The sequence below is a fragment of the Panulirus ornatus genome, chromosome 4 (genome assembly GCF_036320965.1).
Source record: "Panulirus ornatus isolate Po-2019 chromosome 4, ASM3632096v1, whole genome shotgun sequence".
NCBI classification, from domain to species: Eukaryota; Metazoa; Arthropoda; class Malacostraca; order Decapoda; family Palinuridae; genus Panulirus; species Panulirus ornatus.
In genome coordinates, this window is record NC_092227.1 from 61,735,578 (window position 1) to 61,755,116 (window position 19,539).

The window sequence follows — 19,539 nt, forward strand, 5'->3', positions numbered from 1 at the left end:
GGATCCACGTGCACGTAGAGACTAACCTGACTAGAACATGCGTCACCAGATGATGCTGCCTTAAGTGAACTTTTGACCACCGGAGACTAAGCAGAGGCGCTAATCAGTGCTACACTGTGCGGCAGGAATGACTGTGTGTTGCTTACTTTGACGTGGCAATAGGCTAACTATGTTACATTAACTAACTTTCCCTTTGTACTTGTGAATTAGCTTGCTTTAGTTATTATCAGCTGGTGTGTTAGGATGCTTGCCACATTATTCGTAACACTGTTACCAGATCTGAATATCAAAAGTAAGAATATTCGCTGCCTCTCCCTAGCCTTCAGGGAACTGAGTGGTCACGATATGACTGGCAGTCCACTGGCCTAGTTGAGTCATTAATGTTCATATTAAGGGGTTACCCCACAGTAATCTTACTTAACCATCATCAACTATCGATAACCATAAGTTTCATTATCTATTTATTTTCTTTTACCCATATATATATATATATATATATATATATATATATATATATATATATATATATATATATATATATATATATACCAGATATATATATATATATATATACCAGATATATATATATATATATATATATATATATATATATATATATATATACCAGAAGGTAAATATTCGTATGGGAAGCCTGACGGTAGAGTGAGGGACAGCCTGACGGTACAGCTAATTTATTGAATGTCAACATGCCTGGCAGGAGCGAGTGTCTTTAGCCACTGTACCAGTAATGTTCTGGGTCAGTTATTTGTTGTCATACGAGACGGGGCGCTGCTCCACATAGTTTCATCCTCTGTCTACAGACGTCTGTGTACTCGGAGTGGAAGTGATGTTTGCCCGAGAGCCCGAGATGTTGACGTAACGGGAGCTGAGGCTGAGTCTTGTGCAGGTGGAGAGAGAACGCTTGGGAGGGAGGTGTTTAGCACTGCCCTCACCACATGAGGTCTTCTGCCCCTGGAACTTACCGGTAATGTGTATCTCTTCACCGCGGGACAAGACTCGTGGACTACAGACACATAAGAGCCACTCTCGTGTTATCTTTAATATGGCCGCCAACCTTAAAAATCGATAGTTCTCTGCCTTACTTGATGTACGGACAGACTACCTAGTGTCAGCGATTTGTCCTCCATCTCTCGCAAGGGAAGGAGACGCCCGTGTACTCTCCCCTTGACGCACCATTGCTGTGTCTTGTGTTCGGCTCAGTTGTTTAGTCTTGTCCTACCTCGAACCTGTCTCGCCCTGCCATGGCAGATTGCCTTGTCCGGAGCAGATTGGGTTCACAACCAGTCCACCCACAGTAGAAGAGGCAGTGGATAAGAAATATGATGATGTCCACAACTCTGGCGTGGCAGACGCCCATTACTCAGTGTTTTCCTTGATGGACGCAGGTACATCTTTCCCTCGTCCCCACCGACCGCCCGCAGCTTTGGCTCTTGTCTGTACGCTGCAGGAGCACCAGCCACCCTCCTCAAGGCTCTTCCCTCGACGATGCATCACCAGGAGTCTTGTGCACTGACGCACCAGGCGGCCCCCAGTGCTCCTTCGTCCGTCAAGGCTGCCCCTCACTCAACACCACCTCACGTTAGCCGACTTGATGTAAGCAGTCACCAGCTGTGTCCTACACCACCCGCCCGCGCTCCACTACCAGCTCTCCCTCAACGTGATCGTGCAATGTGTGGGTCATACTGGTGTGCAGGTGGACGTGTGGGTCATACTGGCGTGCAGGCGTATGTGTAGGTCATACTGGTGTGCAGGTGGGCGTGTTGGTCATACTGGTGTGCAGGTGGCAGTGTGGGCCACACTAGTGTGCAGGTGGGCGTCCTGGCACCCTAAACCACCGCTGGTGTCACAGGGTTCGCAGTCTCGCCTATGATCACGGAGATTCGTACTGGGATAATGACACTTTCCTAGTCATGTTGAACACGTCACTGACGAGAAAGAGAGAGAGAGAGGGAGGGAGGGAGGGTGAGAGAGAGAGAGCACTAGTGATCCCATGTTCTAATATCAGCTGGGTAGCTTGCCTCTTCGTAGATAAACTAACTAACCTCAGTATTCAAGAGGATCACGACACCTATCGAGTGACAATGGCTAGCGATGAGGTCAAAAAATATATAGAGAGGCTCTCTGGTGTGAAACGTGGTACGAAATCTCTTCCTTAGGAGACGTGAGGCAGTCAACCATTGGTACCATGTTGTGTGTCTACTTGGCTCTCTCTGCATGGGCCAGTGGCGTGTATAGTGTGTATAGAAGGATTAGCCATCAGACAGGGAGGGAGTACACCTCTGGTGATGGAAAGTGTACGATGACAGGAGGATCTGACATAGCTGGGCCATCTACTCTGCCTTACTACTCATCTAGGATTTCCTTCGAGTCGTTTACACTGTCCCTGGGCTGAGGTTCTCACCGGTGAAGGTTTGCTTTCCCCGAGTCTTGCTGGCTGGATGATCCATCTGTGAATGCAACACCACCTCCTTTGCCCTGACACCGTCCATACCGCCTTCCCTCGCCCTGACACCGTCCATACCACCTTCCCTCGCCCTGACACCGTTCATACCACCTTCCCTCGCCCTGACACCGTCTATACCACCTCCCTCGCCCTGACATCGTTCATACCACCTCCCTCGCCCTGACATCGTTCATACCATCTCCCTCGCCCTGACACCGTCCATACTACCTCCCTCGCCCTGACACCGTCCATACCACCTCCCTCGCCCTGACACCGTCCATACCACCTCCCTCGCCCTGACATCGTTCATACCATCTCCCTCGCCCTGACACCGTCCATACCACATCCCTCGCCCTGACACCGTCCACACCACCTCCCTCGCCCTGACACCGTCCACACCACCTCCCTCACCCTGACACCGTCCATACCACCTTCCCTCGCCCTGACACCGTCCACACCACCTCCCTCGCCCTGACACCGTCCATACCACCTTCCCTCGCCCTGACACCGTCCATACCACCTCCCTCACCCTGACACCGTCCACACCACCTCCCTCGCCCTGACACCGTCCACACCACCTCCCTCGCCCTGACACCGTCCATACCACCTCCCCTCGCCCTGACACCGTCCATACCACCTCCCTCACCCTGACACCGTCCACACCACCTCCCTCGCCCTGACACCGTCCATACCACCTTCCCTTACCCTGAGATTAATGGCGCTGACGCTAACGCAGGGACGAGGGATGATGGTGACGACTGGTGGGGAATGCAGGGTAACTGGGAAGTTTCAGGCAGGATCATCCAGCAGCCAGACATACGAGGGGAGGAGGCCAAGTGAGAGGCGTTTCTGCGGTTATGAATCGGAGAATATCATAACAAGTGCCACTACTGAGGAGAACACATGTACTGTGATCTCATAACTGGGTACAACTTTCTAAGCTGACGTGTGCGCTGCTCCTGAGTGGACCTGGTCAAGAACCAGTGATAAACATCCGGAATTCAGGGACAATGAGGCTATCAAATCGCATCAGCAGAATCCATGATGATGTGCTAACAATTCTTAAGATGATGTGTTTTAACTGTGAAGGCTTCCAGCCCCTCGTGCAAGGGGTATGCTAAAAGGCGTCTGTCTCAATTTGATTCGCTGGCAGAAACACTAGATGATGATGAATGGACCTGATTGAATTCGTAAAACAGATGAGAGTTTATTCTCTTTGTCATTTTCGTATTCTGACATGTGTCAACAAAAGCCGCTTGTTGCGCGTCATCAACTGATTGATCATTTTGTAGTTGGAAAATCTTATTTAAGAGAGACATTAAGAGACATTAATAAGACATGGATGAAGTCATCTGGTCAGACATTGAAAGTAACAGTGTTTTGTTATCATGTAAGATTCAACTCTTTATCTATGAGGGAATTCAAAGAGTACAGAATCTCTTATAGATCATTAAACATAAACAAACACCGTTATATTACAAAATAGTAACTAGAAGCAGACGTATGAGATGATCTTCATCAAACACAACTAACCAACCGTTGCCTCTTCAGAGATGGATGGATGGATCTTGCGACACTTCAAGACGAGAGAAGCAAAGCTAATGATAACCCGCTTCAAAGCACTTCTGTTCTCTGTATTATAACACTGATGAATGGTGACGTTATATTTCAAGGTGGGTGGCACTGATGAGCCAGAAACTATGCAGATGTTATTCACAATTTCATTACAGTCAAAAATCAAGAATGCTAGAAACGATTTGAACGATTCAAGCCGTTTTCTTTTGTAAAGCGGAGATGATATATCATAACCTACTCAATGAAAATGATGGGAAAAGAATATTCCAGTTTGTATGACAAATACTGACGACTATGAAATAACACCACTAATCAAAAGGTGTCATCAATACTGTAAAAAAAAAAAAATGAACATCTGGGGCTTGAAATTCTTTAACTCGCTTCCTGAGGTTTTGAAAATATAATGAATCACAGTAGAGAAATTCAAGATATAATTCTTCAGGTCTGGTGTGTATTTCTAGTTAAGAGAAGGCACTCAGACCGTGGAGAGAGAGCTGACCTGCGAGTGTATAAAGTACTGCTCACATATCTAAAGTGGATCTTCCTCCAACTTCCCTCTTTGTGGAATTCGCTCAAATGCAGTTCGCCTTCCCAGTTCACCCTCAATCACTTCTCAGCATGAACGCCCTCTGTCTTTGTCACACTGTTTCATCTCCTCCTTCTACAGATATTACCCTGACTTATTCCCTTGAGCGTTCGGCAGTTTGCGTACCATCCTCTGTGGTTCCCTCGCACGGCACCAGACAGGCCATACGACTCACAGACACTGTGTGAATTATGGCATCTCGAGGACTGGCCGAGTCGATGTCCTGATTCTTGCCTTTCAAAGGTCGTCTGCAGAACTCCTCACCTCAATGTTTACTGGACTCCTACTGTCTCTCGTCGTTTACGAGGCAGCAGGTCTGTCATCACGTGCGTTTGACCCATGTATTGGCGTGACTCCCAGTGCCCTTGATCAGTAACAGATACACAGGCTTCGTCTATCTGATGAGCAAGTTTGCGGCAGATACATAGGCCTGCGAGTCACGGCCCCATCCAGCTTCACTGACCGTAGGAGGAACCACACTGACATATGGAGGAGCAGCTTAGCTTTCAGAATCCACAAAAGGTGTATGTTAAGTCATGGCCGATGCTGGTAGACTCCACCTCTATGGAATACTTACAATCATTCTGTGACACTTCAACAACGTTCAGGGCAAAGCTGATGTTATCAGTAGTACGTATGGTAGGCTGCCAGCGCGTAAGCTTCACGTAGCGAGCGAGCACCATCAGCAGGTGATGACCTGGGTGTTAACTCCTTCACCAGGACGTGAGGACAATTATACTGGTTGGTAATGGTGACGCTCTGGCCGAGGTGCAACACACACACACACGCGTCTGACACAAATGGCGAGGCGACCCCTCTGCTCTTCAAGGGACCTTATCTCTGACCTTTTTTCGCCTTGTGATGAAAGTTGTTCGCTACTGAATCTTTCTAGATTTGATGATAACCGTCGAATCATTATTCTGAGAAGCATGAAGGTAATATATCATCTTACTGGTACCTCGCATGGTGCAATGCACGAGTGTAGCTACCACGCCATCCTTGTCGGGGATATATTTTGTCCCTGTTTTTATTATCAAGGAATCCTCGTGGACGTGTTAGCTGCCAGGCCATCCCTTCAACATACGGCATCAAGGTTGTGGGTGGTGGGGGAAGCACTCGTTCATCGCAGGAGAGTTCTCACCTCGTGGGTGAGGTGACTGTGTGGATCTTATCGTACGAGATAAACGACTTTTTCGGGGAAGGGTGGGAACGTCTGTCGTCAACGGGGCTGTCGTGCGCCCCGTCACCCACCATATATGTGTTGCTGAAGGGAATGTCACACCGAGTGCGTCGCTGGTGCTAGAACAAATCTTACCTGAAAGAAAAGAAAGAAGTGGAATGTCCAAGAGGCGGGAGGTTATCTCGTGTTTACAATAGCGCGGGAGACGAAGCTGCCAACTGATAACCAAATGGGTTAAGAGAGATAAGGACGACACTTCTTACATCTGAAGCTGTTGGCTGCTTCACCAAAATCTGAAGGTGCTCGCTGCTTCACCAACATCCGAAGCTGTCGGTTGCTTCGCCAACATCTGCTGCTTCACCATCATCTGAAGCTGTTGGCTGCTTCACCAAAACCTGAAGCTGGTGGCTGCTTCACCAACATCTGCTGCTTCACCACCATCTGAAGCTGTTGGCTGCTTCACCAACATCTGCTGCTTCACCACCATCTGAAGCTGTTGGCTGCTTCACCAACATCTGAAGCTGCTCGCTGCTTCACCAAAATCTGAAGCTGTCGGTTGCTTCACCAACATCTGCTTCTTCACCACCATCTGAAGCTGTTGGTTGCTTCACCAAAATCTGAAGCTGGTGGCTGCTTCACCAAAATCTGAAGCTGGTGGCTGCTTCACCTACATCTGAGGCTGTCGGTTGCTTCGCCAACATCTGCTTCTTCACCACCATCTGAAGCTGCTGGTTGCTTCACCAACATCTGAAGCTGCTCGCTGCTTCACCTGCATCTGAAGCTGTTGGTTGCTTCACTAACACTAGATTCTGCAGACTGTGTGGAGGTTCGAATGACAAAGGTCTTGTTCAAGTGTGTCATTCACGTAACAGATGGTGCGGACGTTAGACAGATAACAATGCCACTCCCTTTAAAAAGGTTTTCCCATACCCGAGGTGATAAATATACTCTATTCAAGGAGATTCCCTTTTTTCAGTCACTGCTTGCCTTGTCGACATGAGCGAGGTAGCGACAGGAATATACGAACCGACTCTTACAAAATATATCCTCGCTTGGCTCCTCTTCTGTTCCGTTTTTTTTTTTTTTTAAAGAAGTGATGATACAAGAGAAGGGAAGATCCCATCCTCTTCCCCCTCCCTAACTTTACGTCGCCCCCTACAACACGCAGGAGATACCAGGGCAGTATTATTTCTCCCATTATCCCAGGGATAGTGTATATCAGACACGGGGCCGTAAACCATACAAACGGCGAACAGGTACATATATATATATATATATATATATATATATATATATATATATATATATATATATATATATATATATTATCGGTCGGGATCGTAGGTCGTAAAGTGTACTGATGCTGTGTGCGTTTATATATACATATATATATATATATATATATATATATATATATATATATATATATATATATATATGTGGGGGGGGGAGGGTTGCAAGGCAAAATGAACGGTACATTTTCGGTGTCTCTGTTGTGGTAGATGCGTCGTGGGCATGAGGGGCCCCGGGAAATGTTGTAGGGATGGGTTATGTCCAGGGCGGAGACGGGAGGGCGTGACTCGTGTTTGTCTAGGGAGTGTGGCTGCGTCGGTAAATGGACAGAAAGGATAAAAGTTTTAATCAAGGAACTTCTCAGCCCAAGGGCGTCCATCATTACTCTACCCCAGCTGCAAGGAGCACCACAAAAAAAGGGGTATCGGCGCTGAGGTCTCGCCTTCCCCACTTTCGTTGAGGTGGCACATCAAATGACACACGACAAAACCTTCGAAAAATGAAAATCCTCCACTTGGCTCCAGCGCCAACTTTTAGAAAGGGATAATACAGGAAGGGGGACTCCTAGCCCTCCTCCCCCTCACCACCACCAGTTAGACGTCTTCACCAGCATGCAGGAGGTACATACGAGGGTAGGCTGCTGTATCTGGCGTGTTGACAGTACTCAAGCGCTCAGTGGGAAGGGGCAGGTGCGTGTGGCTGACTGGCCGGCTTGGTGAGACACACAATAATGATGTCGACGGCTTCTGATACGAGGAGCCAGCTGGCGTAAAACCTCGAGCCCTGTGGTGGTGAGTCCTCCGTCCGTCTTTACGTTGGAGATGGTAAACGTACAACGTACATGACGGAGATGGCGTGGCTTGCGATCTGACTTCACCACGTCGCCACGACCCCCCCCCCCCCCACCCTTTGATCGTAACGACACGATTCGTGTGCATTACGGAAAGACCCTTGGGCCTTTGGCCTCATCTTTTACAGGGATAGGTCAAAGGCCAGGTTGTCGTACCCAAGGGTTATACCGTCATACCCAAAGGGTCATACCGTCGTGCTTAAGGGTCGTACCGTCGTGCTTAAGGTCTTACCGTCGTGCTCAAGGATCGCAGTCATGCTCAAAGTCGTATCGTCGTACTCAAGGATCGTACCGTCATGCTCAAGGTTGTACCTTCGTGCTCAAGGGTCACACCGTCGTGCTCAGAGGTAGCACCGTCGTGCTCAGAGGTCGCACCGTCGTGCTCAGAGGTCGCATCGTCGTGCTCAGAGGTCGTACCGTCGTGTTCTGAGTTCAACTCCACATATAACCTTGCCTAATGCATCACTGTTGTTCGCTATTATGTACGACGCACTTCTCTATTCCTCTCACATCGGTCGTCGGACAAAGGGTAAAATCAGACGTGAATGATTTGCTCCAACTGACTGGACTACACTGGAGGAGGAGGAGGAGAGGAGGAGGAGGAGGAGGAGGAGGAGGAGGAGGAGGCAGGGGGTGGTGTACGCAGGTGGAGGAACGGGAAGGGTGAGGAGGTCCCTGGGAGATGGGGAGGTCAAGCGTGCGGTGTGAGGAAAAGTGAGGTCGAGCCATGAGCAAGACAAGGGAGCCCATGTCTGAGCCTGAGACCTGGCGAAACCAACACATTAAGGTTAGAGAAAGGCGTTGTGGGGGGGGGGGGGGGGGTAAGAGAGGGAGGGGGTCGAAGCGCCACGGTTGGGGAGGGAGGGGGTGGAAAGGGGCACCATTGTCATAGGGGTGGGTGTGACGGGGCGTGTTGAGGGTGGGGAGGTGGTATGCACACACAGGGACGTCCAAGGGTCCAATTTTTCAGTGGGTGATAAAGGCGGGCTTGTTAGCGTAACCTGTTGGCTGGCGCGTGTTCTCTGCAGGAGGGACGAGGGCGACCCAGGCCTCTCCTCCCTCGCTCCTCGACCGTCTCATCTATAAAACCCTTCACAAACTTCTCGTTCATCGTCGAGAATAACAGCGTCTCTCTCTCTCTCTCTGTACGCGATCGTGTCCACGACTGATGCAAGCCGAATACAACAGCACAATCATCTTCGACAATGAAGAGAAGAAAAGAAAGAGAGAGAGAGAGAGAGAGAGAGAGAGAGAGAGAGAGAGAGAGAGAGAGAGAGAGAGAGAGAGAGAGAGAGAGAGAGAAGAAAGAAACAACAAGGACTGAAGAAGAGGGACAATGAGACAGCAGGCAGGGCGGAGGAGGTGCTGAGGATTGAGTGTCAAATGTCCTAATGAAACTTTGATGGTGAGCCAACGGCTGGTGGCTGGTTTGTGTTGTCAGGGGACGAGGTAATCTTTTTACCACACACTCGTCGTCTGGCCGAGCTCACGTCAGGAGGAGGAGGAGGAGAGGCAAGGACCGGGTAAGACTGTACTGTGTGAGAGTATCGGTGTCAGCCAGGCGGCCTACGTCTGCACCAAACCGTTGCGTGAGAGAGAGAGAGAGAGAGAGAGAGAGAGAGAGAGAGAGAGAGAGAGAGAGAGAGAGAGAGAGAGAGAGAGAGAGAGAGAGAGAGAGAGAGAATAGGTAACAAGACACATTGGTCAGTAAATGACTGTGGATCTTTTCATTCGATTCCCTGCAGTTCATCATAACTCATCGGCTGGGGATGATCGTCTTGTGTCGTCCACTCTGATTGTCTATTGTTCTGACGTCTATGACTCTGACAAGCATCTTGTTCCACGGGTATTCAATGAACCTATTTTGTAAAGCATTTTGGCCACCCCTTACGTTCTCGCTCATCGCTTCTCGTTAGAGGATCCCTGTGTACTTCAGACACTGTATCTATATCAATAATGAAGATGAATATGTTTAGTGTATTTGATCCTATTAAAGCACCACGGAGCCTTCGCTTCTGTAAACAAAATACTTTCAGTTCGCTTAAACCTTCCTTATATACCACGTTCCTGGGTTGTTGTCATCATCTGGGCTCCCTCAGGTCTGTATTCTTCCTTTTGATGACCTGACGAACCAGAACTGTGGTGGACACTCGAGCTGTGGTGTTACTAGCGAGCTCCGGAGGAGCCACTGTGATCGCTGAAGTTTTCTCAAGAATGTTTCCCGCAATAAATCCGAAAACATCAGTTGCTTCCTGAGCTGCAGGTGTACTTTGTCTGCCAGAGTCTGGTGACGAAAACATTAAACTCTTTTTCCTTTAAATAACTTTTTAAACTCCTTTTCAGAAACCCTAATGCCCTGATACTTTCATTTTCTTTTCCGTTATCTTCCTAATGCGTTACTGTACACATGTCTACGATGAATAACGCTATGCCACCTCTAAAGCAAGACTGACAACATGTCTGTCATTTTGGAGAGTTTGGTGATCACCCTCGGATATCATCATCCTCGTTCCTATATTATTACATCGCCCAGCAGACGTCGAGACTTTGGTAGCAAGACCGAGCACTAGATAAGTTCAGGACACGTCACACATAACCTGGGCCAAGGTCTGAGCCTTGCGGTACGCTACCCTGATACTACGAGGCATTCGAGCATTATTCTAATTTAACGGTGCTCGTTGCATTCTGTCAGTAAGCCAATCTCCTACTCAGCTGCACACTCTACATAACAGTACTGTCGTGGGTAAGACTTTTTTTTTCTTATTTTGGTCTTTTACAAGTCTAATCAGACGATATCCTTGTGTCCCAGCTGCTGTAAACTTCACGAGAAATTTGCAGTAAACTGGCGAAGATGGCATCTGATACTGGCGAAGCCATGTCGTATATTTGTTACCCATTTTCTTTTTCAACGATTTCTATGGTTATCTTGTACGATAATTTCTATCATTTTCATCATAGGTCTGAGAGAGGCTAACTGGTCGATCGACTGAGTGCCTATTTCTTATATACTGTAGTAACATCTATCACCTTCCAGGCTTCGGGAATTTCTCCGTACAGAAATTAATCAAAATTAATCACTAAGTCATTGCAACCCAGGACCTATTTTTCCCAAAATCAACCGAGACGGTTCCACTGGTCCATTTGCCATGTTGTGATGATGTACGATTCTGTCCATCTTAATCTCTTTCATCTTAATGTCTGCTGTATCCAGTGTTGAAGCCTTGGTAGTGGTAGTGGTGTAAAGTAACGGCTCGATTAACGATCCTATATACGTTTTCTCTTTCTCATTTTCTGTTTCTTACGTACTTAAAATGTTCAGTGTCACTTATTCTTGGAATCGCGTTTCATAATTTTGATTGTTAATTCCACCTCACTCCTCCTCATGGTCATAACTGTAACTATAAACTGGGGTACAATACTTCAATCTTGTAATGTGTCGTTTTCTTTATACCGATAATATCTATTTTCTTTGTTGAGCCAAGGCGGACTCTCTCTGCTTGACCTGGAAGTCTCCTGTGTCCGTAATTCTAAAATCATTTTTGAACTTCAACCACGTCCATAACTGTGTGTCAACATGTAAGATTCCTATCCTCCACATGTGCCAACATCTAATATTCCCATCTTCCACATTTCTAACACTATGGCGCAATTTTCTACTGCCTTTGGTGGAGTCAAGAGATTATCGTTTCCATCCAGATGACATATGAGACTTGCCGAGTATAATGATGAAATGATCATCATCATCATCAGTCCCTCATCTCCTGACGAACCTTATATAAATGATTCACATCTTTGTCAGAATGATTTACTGAATGTTAATTGAAAGCAGTATAATGGAAACGTGTGTGTGTGTGTGTGTGTGTGTGTATATATATATATATATATATATATATATATATATATATATATATATATATATATATATATATATATATATATATTCTCCCTGGGGATAGGGGAGAAAGAATATTTCCCACGTATTCCCTGCGTGTCGTAGAAGGCGACTAAAAGGGGAGGGAGTGGGGGGCTGGAAATCCTCCCCTCTTGTTTTTTTTTAATTTTCCAAGAGAAGGAACAGAGAAGGGGGCCAGGTGAGGATATTCCCTCAAAGGCCCAGTCCTCTGTTCTTAACGCTACCTCGCTGATGCGGGAAATGGCGAATAGTATGAAAGAGGATAAGAGTGAGTGCTCAAATTACAGAGGTATAAGTTTGTTGAGTATTCCTGGTAAATTATATGGGAGGGTATTGATTGAGAGGGTGAAGGCATGTACAGAGCATCAGATTGGGGAAGAGCAGTGCGGTTTCAGAAGTGGTAGAGGATGTGTGGATCAGGTGTTTGCTTTGAAGAATGTATGTGAGAAATACTTAGAAAAGCAAATGGATTTGTATGTAGCATTTATGGATCTGGAGAAGGCATATGATAGAGTTGATAGAGATGCTCTGTGGAAGGTATTAAGAATATATGGTGTGGGAGGCAAGTTGTTAGAAGCAGTGAAAAGTTTTTATCGAGGATGTAAGGCATGTGTACGTGTAGGAAGAGAGGAAAGTGATTGGTTCTCAGTGAATGTAGGTTTGCGGCAGGGGTGTGTGATGTCTCCATGGTTGTTTAATTTGTTTATGGATGGGGTTGTAAGGGAGGTAAATGCTAGAGTCCTGGAAAGAGGGGCAAGTATGAAGTCTGTTGGGGATGAGAGAGCTTGGGAAGTGAGTCAATTGTTGTTCGCTGATGATACAGCGCTGGTGGCTGATTCATGTGAGAAACTGCAGAAGCTGGTGACTGAGTTTGGTAAAGTGTGTGGAAGAAGAAAGTTGAGAGTAAATGTGAATAAGAGCAAGGTTATTAGGTACAGTAGGGGTGAGGGTCAAGTCAATTGGGAGGTGAGTTTGAATGGAGAAAAACTGGAGGAAGTGAAGTGTTTTAGATATCTGGGAGTGGATCTGTCAGCGGATGGAACCATGGAAGCGGAAGTGGATCATAGGGTGGGGGAGGGGGCGAAAATTTTGGGAGCCTTGAAAAATGTGTGGAAGTCGAGAACATTATCTCGGAAAGCAAAAATGGGTATGTTTGAGGGAATAGTGGTTCCAACAATGCTGTATGGTTGCGAGGCGTGGGCTATGGATAGAGATGTGCGCAGGAGGATGGATGTGCTGGAAATGAGATGTTTGAGGACAATGTGTGGTGTGAGGTGGTTTGATCGAGTAAGTAACGTAAGGGTAAGAGAGATGTGTGGAAATAAAAAGAGCGTGGTTGAGAGAGCAGAAGAGGGTGTTTTGAAATGGTTTGGGCACATGGAGAGAATGAGTGAGGAGAGATTGACCAAGAGGATATATGTGTCGGAGGTGGAGGGAACGAGGAGAAGAGGGAGACCAAATTGGAGGTGGAAAGATGGAGTGAAAAAGATTTTGTGTGATCGGGGCCTGAACATGCAGGAGGGTGAAAGGAGGGCAAGAAATAGAGTGAATTGGAGTCATGTGGTATACAGGGCTTGACGTGCTGTCAGTGGATTGAAGCAAGGCATGTGAAGCGTCTGGGGTAAACCATGGAAAGCTGTGTAGGTATGTATATTTGCGTGTGTGGACGTGTGTATGTACATGTGTATGGGGGGGGGGGTTGGGCCATTTCTTTCGTCTGTTTCCTTGCGCTACCTCGCAAACGCGGGAGACAGCGACAAAGTATAAAAAAAAAAAAAAAAAAAAAATATATATATATATATCGCTTCAGGTCCACGACTTGAAACATTGTTTGCGTCTCGTTAGTCACAAGGTCAATGTGGAGGTTTTTCTTACAGAATCATTTGTATGCCCTCCAATGTTTACCACATTAATTTGTAAGTTGTTGATATTCTCCACTACCTCGAACGACCTTGAAGGGACCCAGTGGTCCGTTGCTGTTGGAATTCCTTAATATCCGAGGCTAACACTGTGTTCTGAGGGAGTGTGGCTTGACTGAACAGAGGGAATCTGCTTCCCTTCTTGTCATCTTCTGAGCCGGAAATTTGGATGACTCGACAATCAAAATATGTCACAGAGAGAGAGAGAGAGAGAGAGAGAGAGAGAGAGAGAGAGAGAGAGAGAGAGAGAGAGAGAGAGAGAGAGAGAGAGAGAGAGAGAGAGAGAGTGTGTACATACGTAGGACAGGACCCGGGTACTACTCACCGTATAAAACCTCTTGATTACAGTGTTCCCGTTCTCTCCCGCCTCCCACGCAACGTACCGTTTTCAATCTCGGATTCCTGGTGACTCGTTTTCTGTCGTCTTGTTTCAGTCCGCTTTTGAAGGCTTGTGTAGCTCACTCCCAGTACCTAATCTTTATTTCTCTCGGCGGAATAATTGAAGTGTTTCGCCTGTTTTTGGTGACATATTTGGTAGAGCGTAAAGAAGGCTTGAAACTGATACTGCTCTGTGTTTTTCGTCTGTGAAGATCTTAGTTCTTGTTTGTCTTTATCAACTTCCCGTGACTGCTGGCACGCAAGCACAGGCAAACATGTATTATTCTTTCCTTCTTTCTAGTCTAGTGTAACTGAAATTTAACCTCTCATGATAATTCTTATGTCTCAGTCTCTCAATTTTATTGGAAAAAATGTTTATGAATTTGTTTCCTCATTTTTCCCTCGGTGTGAATGTTCTCATTATCATACCTCTCATTATCTGAACCGCTAATATTATACGATATTTTCAGTGGGATGTTCTTCTTCCAGTTTTTTTCGTTAATGATAACAACTGGGTTTTTAATTTTCTCATCATCACCATTTACTGTTCCTGTTGGCTCCTTCGTCAGCTGTAATCGCTGTATTCCAAACCATTCCACGCCTGAACTGTTCAAAATTTTCTTCTCTGAATTCCACCAATTCATGTATCTTGTTTACGTCTTCTTGTCTCTCCTCTCTGATTATATTCTCACCACTTCACCGTACTCTGGCGACCCCTACAATGCCCTGTGCACTTTAGCCCTAGAGCATGCACAGAGCACTGTGCACCTTAACCCCAGCGCCCTGTACAGAGCACTGTGCACCTTAACCCCAGCGCCCTGTACAGAGCACTGTGCACCTTAACCCCAGCGCCCTGTACAGAGCACTGTGCACCTTACCCCAGCGCCCTGTACAGAGCACTGTGCACCTTAACCCCAGCGCCCTGTACAGAGCACTGTGCACCTCACCCCAGCGCCCTGTACAGAGCACTGTGCACCTTACCCCAGCACCCTGTATAGAGCATTGTGCACCTTAACCCCAGCGCCCTGTACAGAGCACTGTGCACCTTAACCCCAGCGTCCTGTACAGAGCACTGAGCTATATCCTCGTTCACCACTTCGTCAGTGTCAGGACCCATCACTATCAAACAGCGACACTGTTCCTTGTGGCATCACTGGTACAACATCGTCTCCGCCAGACGCAGGTCTGCTCGCGAAGACGAATTTTCTGTCTTAAAAACCCACCTTGATGCGTCTCCCTCAGTTCGCCTATTATGTCTTCCTTCCGCCGATCTATCTCACTACGTATTGCTGTTTACTTTGTCAAATGCCGGTGGCAGGGCAAGGAAGACAGCAGCAGCCATTCTATTTCTTCGCATTAGTGTTTCGTATGTGGTTTGGTAGTGTACTTACAGCTCTGTGTGTGTGTGTGTGTGTGTGTGTGTGTGTGTGTGTGTGTGTGTGTACTTTTTCTTAGTACAAGCACACGCTGACCTTCGTTGACCTTCGACTGTTCAACCATCTGCAGACTCTGTACCTCCTCTGTGATATAGCTTCTGAGTACAGTAGATGGTTCTTTATGTGATATTGTATGTGCTACTTTTATGTGATATTTTGTGATATTATATGTTCTACTTTTATGTGATATTTTGTGATATTATATGTTCTACTTTTATGTGATATTTTGTGATATCATATGTAGTTCTTTTATGTGATATTTTGTGATATTATATGTGCTACTTTTATGTGATATTCTGTGATATTATATGTGGTACTTTTAAGCGATATTTTGTGATATCTCATGTGGTTCTTTTATGTGATATCTTATCATCTTTATTTTATAATTCTTATATTTTCTAACCTTGAACTGAGCTTCTGGCCATAAAGAATTTCATTTTCTATCATGTACACAAATTGACAATAAAACCATCTGATCTTAACATAGCTTGCGTTACACTATATATTTCCTTATGTTTCGTAATCATTTCTTTAAGGAATCTTTGGCTTCGTAAGTAACCACACTTACACGTCTGCATCGTTCTGCAGAGGTTTGGATCTCCCTTTGTGTACAGTGGACTTCATGGCTGTCATGTTTACCTTTGGACATGATTGAATTCCTTTTACGAATCTGACTTAACCAGCTGGAATCTTATCTCCTTCCAAGGCTCGACTTTCTTTTGTTTTTACGCTAGCTGAGACGGCACGGGGGCAACTGCAGCCCTAATCAGGACCATCCCATTTAACATAACCGAGCAAGATACCCATTTTATTGACGAACCCTATGGGACGGATGAAGAGCTGGGTTGACTGTGGACCGACTGCCGCAAACCATGGATGTGAACCTGTGCCCGACCCTGGACGGCCCGTTAGAATGCGTTATGATCAGCAACGCTAACCGCTACACCAAGGGATTCATCGCTCTCATTAATTCACTATAATCTACATACTATAATGGCATCTTTGGTTTTACCTTGAACACTTCGTCAACTTGACATTTCTCGTCTCGTGTGGTGACTACCGACCTACCGTGCAGAGAATTCTCTTGGAGAATCCTCATTGTTTTCTCCCACTCTGAATGGTCTACTCTGAGGCTTTACATTTCTGGTTATATTCACGCTTGACAACAATAATCATGGGTTCATTTCCATGATGATAATTACTTTTATCTTCATTTATCCATTAATTTTCTCCCATTTTCTACCATTAATTCTTTGTCGCATTCCTGAGCTTTCTCTTCCGTTTTTTTATTCTCTCCGTAGTTACTGCTATTCTTTATTCCCATCTTCCAATCTAGTCTAATCCTTCTACACTGTTTATCCACCTTTTAATACCTCCTCTTTCCCAAGGTTTTATGGCCCCAGCTACCACAAAACATACGGCACTGTTAATGTTTACGTCGGGTCCTCTGAGATTATCATCTCTCCGTTATACTCCTACAATGTATTCATTTATCTATTTTTTCAAATCGATTTTGTGGCAGTTCCTTCTCGCCATCTTTCTTACATGTCTTCAGGTCATCTTTCGCCTAATCATATATTTCTTCTTCTTCTTCTTCTTCTTTCTCCTCTTCTTCTTTCATGTCAAGTCATATAGTTGCCTCCTTCCATCTTTCGCCCAACCATATATCTTCTTCTTCTTCTTCTTCTTCTTCTTCTTCTTCTTCTTCTTCTTCTTCTTCTTCTTCTTCTTCTTCTCTTCTTCTTCTTCTTCTTCTTCTTCTTCTTCTTCTTCTTCTACTTCTTCTCTTCTTCTTCTTCTTCTTCCTCTTCTTCTTCTTCTTCTTCTTCTTCTTCTTCTTCTTCTTCTTCTACTTCTTCTTCTACTTCTTCTTGCACGTCTAGAGCCAAGGTTGTGTTTACCTGCGCAGTCTGATAAGCTGGCTTTATTTACCTGGGCGTCAGTGAGGGGCGTCATGCCCTTTGCGAGGGAGGGTATAAATGTGTTGTTGTCCCGCTGGCATATGATTTACTGGTATCGACTTGAACGTCTCTCGTATTTTCTTGTTGACCGACTCTTGAACTGGTGCCTGCCTTCCCACGGTCATTAAATTTATTCCTAAATCTACCACCACAGTCGTACTATCCCAGCTCTTCCCATTATGCGGGAAAAATAAAGAAATGAAGTCTAAAATCCACATTAATCGTGTGTGTGTGTGTGTGTGTGTGTGTGTGTGTGTGTGTGTGTGTGTGTGTGTGTGTGTGTGTGCTTACCAAAGCTCTCTCTCCACCATCTCTTGTTGTTTCATTAGCACTACAATACATGGCGTCCAGGTCTGGCTTGGACAGCTGACCACAATGTACACAGTGTGTTACTTCCTGGCACGGGTAGTCACTGACTGGCTCACATTTTCTTCTCCATGATCACAACTGATCATCATTAGTTTCCTCTTCTAATTGCCTACATACATATGATGAGGTCCCGCCTCTGCATCTGTTCTCTCACCACGAAGGCCTCGTGAAGATCTGTATCTGTCTCGTCCTGTGTTATCGACGTAAAAAAAAAAAGTTAATATCGCTGTATTTAGTGGTGTGTATGTAATAATCTTATCAGGAGAATTAGATTTCAGGTTTGAGTTCTCAGTTATCAAGGAATGTGCTTCGGATGAAGATTTTTTTTTTTTCTATGACTCATTCTATCGTGGTTTATCTGTGTTCATGTCTTTTGTTTACTGGTTCGACATGACACACGAAGTCTCTTGTCTCAGTTCCCGTGGGTGTAGATGGCTACTCACGCAACACGCAACTCACACGACTAACAACTGTTCTTCGTAGCCCTAGACTTTGCCTGCAATTCAGCGCTACGCGCTAGTCCTACGTCTTCGGCAGAATCTAGTCGCAATTAATCGTACATTAAGTGTCCAAAGGGAAGTGGTCCACAGCCCAGCACTGTTCAGCGCTCTCATGTGTCAACTTCCCAAGAACCTGGAACTTGATAGTGACGGTATTGTGCTGTGCTGTGTCCATGATGGCACCTGTCTCAACATCTCCTCACCCCGAGAGACTTTCAAGTTCTACTTGACCAGGCCACACTCAGTGTGGCCGAGTCATGAACATCCATCAAATCAAAATCGCAAATTTTTGATGAACATATTAGAAAATGAGAATCAATTCCTTGTACTTCATGATAATGAAAGAAAGACATGTCCCTAATACAACTTGGCTAGGTATCGATATTGGTCCCTCATTGATCCACAAGCGTATGTATTCCAACGCAAAACCTAAGCTCCGTGGTCACCTTCAACCTCTTCACGCCCTCACAGGCAAGGACAATTGCTATCAACACTTCTATCAACTTGTATAAGTTGTACATACGGTCGTCAGTCGATCTGTACTGACGTATCATGCCATCCGCCTGTCTAGGGTTGGTCCGAGACGTACCCGTCCCCCTTGAGATGGTGCAAAATAAAGCTATGAGACTAAGTTTAAGGTCGTCCATAGATCTTGCACCAAGATCTTTAACAACCATGGCACATCAGACCTCTCCAAGTTGATTGCCCAAAGTGCCACAAGGGACCATCCCAGTCCTTATGTCCGACGAGGACTAACATGCGAAGGAAGAGATCATAATGCTAACCAACACCGTGCCTGACAATACACTGCTTTATACATCCTGATGACTCTCTGGGACGAAACAGTAAGGCCGATGTTGCCTATACTATTTAAAACAATAACAACCTTATTCACTCTCAGCAAGAAAACTTCGCCCATGCCTCAGCTCTACTCACTGCGAGCTCTATTGAATTCTCGTGGCAATGCGACATCTCGTGCTATTCCCAGCACACGTTGTCATCCTCTCTGACTCCAAACTAGTTCCTGCAACACTCCCCCGGCAGGAGCAGCGCACTGCAGGAACCTACCTGTTCCATCCATCATTCACTCCTGCTTGTAGAAGCCGATAACAGTG

The 19,539-nt window shown here is 45.9% G+C and overlaps 1 protein-coding gene and 1 long non-coding RNA gene across 2 annotated transcripts in view; both read right to left on the bottom strand.

Annotated features, from left to right (window-relative positions):
- Positions 1 to 19,539, bottom strand: part of LOC139766587 (protein APCDD1-like) — a 440,210-nt gene that overhangs the window by 252,025 nt on the left and 168,646 nt on the right.
- Positions 1,970 to 2,720, bottom strand: LOC139764542 (uncharacterized). The gene is made up of 2 exons (XR_011716401.1): positions 2,576 to 2,720; positions 1,970 to 2,515 (listed from the first exon to the last, which is right to left on the bottom strand). It is a non-coding gene; the product is annotated as an uncharacterized lncRNA (long non-coding RNA).